Genomic DNA, 9,631 nt, shown 5'->3' on the forward strand with positions numbered 1-9,631 from the left:
AAACAGAATGTTTCCACACGTCTCAGAGGAAGCTCAGTCTCCTCACACTGCCAGGGCTGGGGTCACTGTGTGTGTTCTGAGACGTTCTAGATAACGAGAGGAACTTAGGAGGTGTAGGGGTTCTGTCTCAGGTTCCACACCAGAGAATCCCTCACACTCTCACTTCGCAGACTGCCGAGAAAATCGGAGAGATAAGGACAGGCCTTTCACTGTTTAACATTCACACCTCGTACAGACTGCATCAGGAAACTCTCTCTCTCTCTCTCTCTCTCTCTCTCTCTGTACCTCTTCCCCCCTCTCCCTGTATCTCTCTCTCTCTCTGTATCTCCCTCTCTTTCTCTCTGTATCACTCCCCCTCTCCCTTTATCTCTCTCTCTCTCTCTCCTTCTCTCTTTGTCTTCCCACTCTCCATCACTTTCTCTCTCTTCCCCCCGTACCCCCCTACCCTCTCTGCATCACTCTGTTGGAGCAGGACCCTCCAGCGCCAAAGAAAAAGAGCCCGGTGCTTCAGGGAGGGATCTGGAGATCGAGGTAAGGATGTTTTCTTTCTCCCTGATTCGGGTGGAGTTGGTGTTGTCCTGGGTGAGTTCTCAGAGCGTGTGGCACGTGACGCACTGCAGGTGAAGGTTCCTCCGGTGTCCACCATGCCGCAGTAGAGAGCAGGCTCTGATTATTTGGCGTGTGAGTTTACTGTAGTCGTGCGGCACACGTGAGGTTGTGGTTATCTTTGTTACGACTGACTTAATAAAGAGACGCTCACCTGTAGCGCAGGCTACAACTTCACTCCAGAGCTTTAAACTGCATTCTGTAAATCTGGCGAGTTAGCGCCCTCTCTGGTGGAAATATGTATGGAACATATCTGCAGTAAATGTATGGAACACGCTTTAACGTGGGTCATGCTGCATTCCATTTAACTGAGTGTGAGTGTTGAAAGAGAACCGGATCAGAGCCCTCTGATGGAAACACCTTCTGTTAAAGCATTAGATTTTTGTTAAAATTTTTGAAAGATTTTAATTCTCCTGCTCCTTTAGCTCTGATTCAGATTTAAATTCAGATTCTGATCCTAAATCCACTGCTGTGTAATGCTGCTTCTGACAGTGATTCTATGACAGTAATGCTTTAAATTATTAAAATAATATTTTTTCTAGTTCATATTTTTATATTTCATAATATTTATTCAGCCTTGCGCCCAGTGATTCCGGGTAGTCTCCGGACCCACCACCGCCCTGAACTGGATAAGAGTTACAGACAATGGATGAGCATTATTCATTCATTCATTCATTATCTGTAACCCTTATCCAGTTCAGGGGCCCTTATCCTGTACCCAGAATCACTGGGCGCAAGGCAGGAACACACCCTGGAAGGGGCGCCAGTCCTTCACAGGGCGACACACACTCACACATTCATTCACACACTCACGCCTACGGACACTTTTGAGTCTCCAATCCGCCTACCAATGTGTGTTTTTGGAGAGTGGGAGGAAACCGGAGCACCCGGAGGAAACCCACACAGACACAGAGAGAACACACCACACTCCTCACAGACAGTCACCCGGAGGAAACCCACACAGACATAGGGAGAACACACCACACTCCTCACAGACAGTCACCCAAGGAGCCCACCTAGGACATTATGGTTCTTTTCCCCTGCATGATACTGACTCTACTCCCTGGCTGGTTTTCCATTCCCACAGCTCCCCCCTGAAATGTATCTGGTGTCGTCTCTAACCCCGTCTCTAAGGGGAACAGTGGTCTTTGGAGACCACAACAACGGCGGTGGTAACGTTAAGCGGTGTTTACTCATGGTGTATCGGCGTGTTGTTGTTGTTTGGGACTGAACACAGCTCCGTCATCAGTTCAGACAGATCAGTAGAATTTGTTCCTTCCTTGTTGCAGCGTCCAGCTCTCGCTGGATTCTTTCGTCGGCCACCGATCCAAGGAGCGTTTGAACCTCTTCAAAAGACCACGGCGTCATTTTACGAGCTGCCGTCGTGAGTCGGATAAAAACAAACGTGATCTCTGCTGCAGCTGGAGATTTTACAGATGGAGAGTTGGTGCTGGTCGTCTGCGTTGCGTGGCGTAGAGTGACGACTCTCTCTGGACAATCAGCGCTCTGCAAGGTTTACACGCCACGGTTTAGTCCCTACTCGACTCGCTAGTCGAACAGTCGAGTCTATCCGGTCTGTCAGGTCAGTGTGTTTCCCTCTATGTCCTGATACGTCTCTTGGGCCTGTGTCATGTCTCAGTTTCTGGTGTTTTTCTCTGTGAAGAATAAAACCCTGGCAAATCTGAGCACAGGCGGCTTTACTGAGACCTCAATTCTGACTGAAATCACTGAGGTCTTTATCCCACGAAACACATTTGAACAGTGGGAGTCTCGTTAGAATCTCTTTTTTCTTTCCAAATGATCTCACTGTTGTCTGGGAGAAAGTGGAGATATATATTTTTAAATTTCCTCAGGGGATAGACACCCCACAACATACACTTCTTTATTTATTTTACTGTCCTATGTTTTTAAAAGTTATGTTTTCAGGAAATTGATGTTGACGAAATATGTGCTGGGAGCAGCGTGGTTGTAGTTAAACGCACTACACACACCATGCCCTTTTTCATTATGACAGCCCGAGAACCGCCGTGACCACAGACATGACATTGAGGTTTTCAGAGAAAAACATGGTGCATTAAAACAAAACTGTGTTTCTGATAAAGAGTCGTTACGGCACGTGAACAGACAGTAATTAAAGCATTAACTCATTAGGAAATAATGAAGCATTAAGCAGGAACAAATGAATAAGTCATGAATAACTGTAAGAGTAATTTACTCAGCGTTCACTAATGCATATACCAATGTATGAATATATCAGGAATTAACATATTAATTATGTTGTTTTCCCAAGACACACGCTGTAATTACTGTCAGTTCCTCCGGGTGACTGTCTGTGAGGAGTGTGGTGTGTTCTCCCTGTGTCTGTGTGGGTTTCCTCCGGGTGACTGTCTGTGAGGAGTGTGGTGTGTTCTCTCTGTGTCTGCATGGGTTTCCTCCGGGTGACTGTCTGTGTGGAGTGTGGTGTGTTCTCCCTGTGTCTGCGTGGGTTTCCTCCAGGTGACTGTCTGTGAGGAGTGTGGTGTGTTCTCTCTGTGTCTGCGTGGGTTTCCTCCGGGTGACTGTCTGTGAGGAGTGTGATGTGTTCTCCCTGTGTCTGCGTGGGTTTCCTCCGGGTGACTGTCTGTGAGGAGTGTGGTGTGTTCTCCCTGTGTCTGCGTGTGTTTCCTCCGGGTGACTGTCTGTGAGGAGTGTGGTGTGTTCTCCCTGTGTCTGCGTGGGTTTCCTCCAGGTGACTGTCTGTGAGGAGTGTGATGTGTTCTCCCTGTGTCTGCGTGGGTTTCCTCATACAGTCCAAAAACACACACGGGTAGGTGGAGTGAACGGGTTCATCTCAGCAGCGATAAATAAACAGTAACTCCACTCTGAAACTGAAGGGCGTCACCCGTTTGTCTGGACACAAGATATTAGATGCTGTGTGTGTGTGTGTGTGTGTGTGTGTGTGTGTGTGTGTGTGTGTGTGTGTGTGTGTGTGTTTGTGTGTTTGTTCAGTGTTCATGCTTTCATTCTGCTGATCAAAGAGTCAAAAGATAACACACCCACACATACACACACATCTGGTGCCTCTTTGGGCTTTTGGATTGTGTGTGTGTGTGTGTTGGGGGATGAATACACTTATCCAAACAATGCCGCAGTAATATCTGTTCTACACTGAGGGACTAAACATCACTCACAGCCGCCTCAGAACTGCACCAAGCACAGCCCAGGGTCTGATACTGACACACACACACACACACACACACACACACACACACACACACACACACACACCGTCACTGAGGCTGATACTGAGTCTGATACTGGTATTATGTTTTGAACTGAGTCTGATATTTATCTTTCTAGTGATTTGACCATGGATTCTGACACTAATACAGGCCGTGGATAAATGGACATAGCGACCTCAGTAGGTAACAATGGGTAGGTGCAGGAGCAGTGGGTGATAACTGGATGTTTGGGAGAGTGGGGTGGGCCCTATGTGAAGCTCTAATGGATTGGCACAGGATTTTACACATTATTCTGTGTCTGATTATAATGGTACTTACTGTGGCACTGAAACTGATTCTGATAAAAATGCTATTTTGGGACTGATTCTGAATCTGATACTGATTCTGAATCTGAAACTGTTTCTGAGACTGATTCTTAATCTGAAACTGTTTCTGGGACTGATTCTGAATCTGAAACTGTTTCTAAGACTGATTCTGAATCTGATACTGTTTCTGGGACTGATTCTGAATCTGAAACTGTTTCTGGGACTGATTCTGAATCTGAAACTGTTTCTGGGACTGATTCTGAATCTGATACTGTTTCTGGGACTGATTCCGAATCTGATACTGTTTCTGGGACTGATTCTGAATCTGATACTGTTTCTGGAACTGATTCTGAATCTGAAACTGTTTCTGGGACTGATTCTGAATCTGATACTGTTTCTGGGACTGATTCTGAATCTGATACTGTTTCTGGAACTGATTCTGAATCTGAAACTGTTTCTGGGACTGATTCTGAATCTGATACTGTTTCTGGGACTGATTCTGAATCTGATACTGTTTCTGGGACTGATTCTGAATCTGACACTGTTTCTGGGACTGATTCTGAATCTGACACTGTTTCTGGGACTGATTCTGAATTTGACACTGTTTCTGGGACTGATTCTGAATCTGATACTGATTCTGAATCTGAAACTGTTTCTGAGACTGATTCTTAATCTGAAACTGTTTCTGGGACTGATTCTGAATCTGAAACTGTTTCTAAGACTGATTCTGAATCTGATACTGTTTCTGGGACTGATTCTGAATCTGAAACTGTTTCTGGGACTGATTCTGAATCTGAAACTGTTTCTGGGACTGATTCTGAATCTGATACTGTTTCTGGGACTGATTCCGAATCTGATACTGTTTCTGGGACTGATTCTGAATCTGATACTGTTTCTGGAACTGATTCTGAATCTGAAACTGTTTCTGGGACTGATTCTGAATCTGATACTGTTTCTGGGACTGATTCTGAATCTGATACTGTTTCTGGAACTGATTCTGAATCTGAAACTGTTTCTGGGACTGATTCTGAATCTGATACTGTTTCTGGGACTGATTCTGAATCTGATACTGTTTCTGGGACTGATTCTGAATCTGACACTGTTTCTGGGACTGATTCTGAATCTGACACTGTTTCTGGGACTGATTCTGAATTTGACACTGTTTCTGGGTCTGATTCTGAATCTGATACTGTTTCTGGGACTGATTCTGAATCTGATACTGTTTCTGGGACTGATTCCGAATCTGATACTGTTTCTGGGACTGATTCTGAATCTGATACTGTTTCTGGGACTGATTCTGAATCTGATACTGTTTCTGGGACTGATTCTGAATCTGACACTGTTTCTGGGACTGATTCTGAATCTGATACTGTTTCTGGGACTGATTCTGAATCTGAAACTGTTTCTGGGACTGATTCTGAATCTGAAACTGTTTCTGGGACTGATTCTGAATCTGAAACTGTTTCTGGGACTGATTCTGAATCTGAAACTGTTTCTAAGACTGATTCTGAATCTGAAAGTGTTTCTGGGATTGATTCTGAATCTGAAACTGTTTCTAAGACTGATTCTGAATCTGAAACTGTTTCTGGGACTGATTCTGAATCTGATACTGTTTCTGGGACTGATTCTGAATCTGATACTGTTTCTGGGACTGATTCTGAATCTGACACTGTTTCTGGGACTGATTCTGAATCTGACACTGTTTCTGGGACTGATTCTGAATCTGATACTGTTTCTGGGACTGATTCCGAATCTGATACTGTTTCTGGGACTGATTCCGAATCTGATACTGTTTCTGGGACTGATTCTGATTCTGATACTGTTTCTGGAACTGATTCTGAATCTGAAACTGTTTCTGGGACTGATTCTGAATCTGATACTGTTTCTGGGACTGATTCTGAATCTGAAACTGTTTCTGGGACTGATTCTGAATCTGACACTGTTTCTGGGACTGATTCTGAATCTGATACTCTTTCTGGGACTGATCCTGAATCTGAAACTGTTTCTGGAACTGATTCTGAATCTGAAACTGTTTCTGGGACTGATTCTGAATCTGATACTGTTTCTGGAACTGATTCTGAATCTGAAACTGTTTCTGGGACTGATTCTGAATCTGATACTGTTTTTGGGACTGATTCTGAATATGAAACTGTTTCTGGGACTGATTCTGAATCTGATACTGTTTTTGGGACTGATTCTGAATATGAAACTGTTTCTGGGACTGATTCTGAATCTGATACTGTTTTTGGGACTGATTCTGAATCTGATACTGTTTCTGGGACTGATTCTGAATCTGACACTGTTTTTGGGACTGATTCTGAATCTGATACTCTTTCTGGGACTGATTCTGAATCTGACACTGTTTTTGGGACTGATTCTGAATCTGAAACTGTTTCTGGGACTGATCCTGAATCTGACACTGTTTTTGGGACTGATTCTGAATCTGAAACTGTTTCTGGGACTGATTCTGAATCTGATACTGTTTCTGGGACTGATTCTGAATCTGATACTGATTGAGATACTTATTGTAGTCTTTTTCTCTTGTGCTTACCGTGGCATTGATTCTGATATTGATTTCTTTACTGATTCTGGAACTGAATGCACTCTGAATCTGATTCTAATTCTGGTAATGAATCTGGTTCTAATTCTAAATCTGATTCTCATGTGGATTTAAGTATGGGTTCTGATCCTCAAACTGGTACTGATTTTGACTCTCTTTCACATACTGATTTGTGCACTAATTCTGGTCCTGAATCTGGTTCTAACGTTGAATCTGATTCTCATGTGGATTTATATACTGTTTCTGATACTGAATCTAGTCCTGAGTCTGAATCTGATTATGATATTTATTCATCCGCGACCCTGAACTGGATAAGCGGTTACAGATAATGAATGAATGAATGAATGAATGAATATTTATTCATACACAGGTTCTGGTCCTGAATCTTGTCCTAACTTTTATTCTGATTCTTATAATGATATGTACACTGAGTTTGGTACAGATTCTGAATCTGATTGTCATTGATTCATAAATTGAATTGGTATTGAATCTGATTCTGGGTCTGATTATCATTTAATGCACCTCAGATATGTAGTGTATAATTGAAAAATGAACTGAAACATCTATGTAGGTACCATTTTAAAATAAGACTGCGCTTATAAAGGTTATATTTTTCTGTGTTGGTGTCTGCGTCACTCTGCAGTTACACCTCCTCACCACTAGAGGCTGAATCTCAAACATCTTCCTCTACACTGTAGTACATAATGTAGTGGTGCAGTAGAATTACTTTTATAAAGTGCACTCTTTTTGGAGGAGGGTGCTGTTTGAAACAGAGCAGAGTTTACATGAGGCGCCAGGAAAGAGACAAATACAAAGCGGCTTGTTTTTCCGCTTGATCCTTTTTCTCATTGCAATTTTAAAAAATTTCTTTCTGAGACTTCTGTACTTTTTTTTTTTCCATTCTTCCCTGACATCCACCCCGTGTCTGAGGAGGTCTCTGTCTGTGAATGTGTCTCTGTGTGTGGAGGAAAGGAGCTCATGTTCCTGTACTTCTTCAGTTCAACTTCAACAATGTCCCTCCCTCTACTGACCAATCACAGCCTGCCGTCTGCAGACTATAAACTGGGCTTTACTCTAAAGTGGTACCAAAGAGCATTTTACCTATAAAATTACAAAGATATTCTGAACTCTGACTTCACCACAGCCTTAAAACCCTTCAGTGCTGCAGTATTTTTTAATCTTCAGTTTGTTTTGTAGTTGTTGCAGAAAACGTAAAAGCTGTTTTCCTAATTCAGTCCTAACTGTGGGAAGAACGAATCGTAGCACATCAAGAGAAAGAATGACATTCCCTTGTTGTCATATCTACACTGGAGTCACAATGGGGATTGATTGATTGATTGATTGATTGATTAATTGATTGATTGATTAGTCAGAGTGCTGTGGCGTTGAATGGAGGACACACACTTGATGGAAATATCGGACTCTAATGAAATTCTGTCGTGGTAATGGAGCGCTGCCTGCTGCGTTCGGAGACTGTGGGTTGGGAATTGTCCGGGCCGTGCCAGCGAGGGTTTTAATCAGTCTGGAAATACGGCCGTGCTGATGTAGCACCAACAAGGCCCAGCTGAGCTTTTCTTCTGAGAGACTTTTTAGAAAATTAAGCGCTCTCGCTGAGTGCTTCTTAGAGCACTGAAGCCCATGGATCTTAACGTGCAGCCTGGCACAGCTTGAATAGATTGGCTTGGCTCAAAGCCACCAGTCCCTCCTACCCTCCTTCAAAAAGTTACACAGTGCAGTTTCTGCAGGGCTGAGCACGGAGTAACAACGACAGAGGATCTTTCTCTCAGTTACAGTTCACTGGAGCATCACAATGATTTTGAAGCTGCAATTTTAAGATAAAAATATTACCTAGCGTTGCTTTAAAGGGCAAGTGTATGACTTTTAAGGTGGAACGATGTTTTTGAGGAGAATAACAACTGTTGTTTGTATGCGGCTGAAGTGTAACTCATCTGTAAGTGTTTATTCACTGTTTGAATTCCCACAGAAACTCATGTGTAACTCGAGCTGTTTAGTTTTGTAGCGCTTTTGCTCTGTGTTTACTTTCATGCAGTTAGCGCTCTCCTGAATTTAGAGTCAGTTCCACCTTAAGTAATGTAACTGTAACAGCAGAAATAAGTCAGTGTTACCCCCCTATGGAGCGGGAATAGAGCATCCTCATCTCGGTTGGTGCTTTTCAGCGTTTGGAGTCTCTCCGTTGTCTAAAAACCTCCAGATGGCGTTTCTCTGCCGTGAGCAGAGAGAGAGAAAGCCTAGCACCGGACCCAGACACTTTGTTTTTTTACCCATTTACAGACACTGGGGCTTCGTAAACACATTAGAGCGGTTTCCAGAGCAAACCGACTGCAGAGCAGCACATGGAGAGGACACACACTCAGAGCTTTATACACAGTGTATCCTTCCATGGACCACTTTGGGTCGGCACTGACCTCTGCGCAGAGGCCTAATGGTTTGAGCAGAGGGCTGAGGGCTGAAAGGTTGTTGGTTTGATTCCCGCGAGCAGCAGGAAAACTGGGGGCAGTGGGAGTTAAGGAACAGCACTGTCCTCCTTTTCAATCCATGGCTGAGGGGCCTTTGAGCAAGGTGCTGAACCTACAACTGCTCCCCGGCGCCAAGGATGAGTGCCCCCTGCTCTGGGTGTGTGTTAACCGCCCCTAGTGCACTAGTGTGTGTGTGTGTGTGTGTGTGTCCATTCACTGCTACAGATGGGTAAAATGTGGGAGACACATTTCGCTGTATGTTGTACAAAGAAAAATAATTACACACTTCATGGGGACGTGGGGGGCCAGGGAGGGGTGGGATTACAGGGTCAGAGACGGGAAAAGTAGGTGTGATTATGTTGTGTTGAGGATGATGACGGAGGTAGAGAGCAGATGATGAAGAGATGGAGTGTATGATTTAAATCTCATCACGGCCTCCGCCCACTGGTCGCTATTAATCCT

The 9,631-nt window shown here is 43.9% G+C and overlaps 1 protein-coding gene across 2 annotated transcripts in view; it reads left to right on the forward strand.

Moving 5' to 3' along the window:
- Positions 1-453: 453 nt before the first annotated feature.
- LOC136673810 (synaptic vesicle glycoprotein 2B-like) overlaps positions 454-9,631 on the forward strand; it is a 46,121-nt gene continuing 36,943 nt past the window's right edge. For both annotated transcript variants that reach the window (XR_010795963.1, XM_066649544.1), the window contains exon 1: positions 454-531. The gene's annotated coding sequence lies outside the window, so the exon portion shown is untranslated. The remainder of the gene's footprint in view (positions 532-9,631) is intronic.

The sequence above is a fragment of the Hoplias malabaricus genome, chromosome 17 (genome assembly GCF_029633855.1).
Source record: "Hoplias malabaricus isolate fHopMal1 chromosome 17, fHopMal1.hap1, whole genome shotgun sequence".
NCBI classification, from domain to species: Eukaryota; Metazoa; Chordata; class Actinopteri; order Characiformes; family Erythrinidae; genus Hoplias; species Hoplias malabaricus.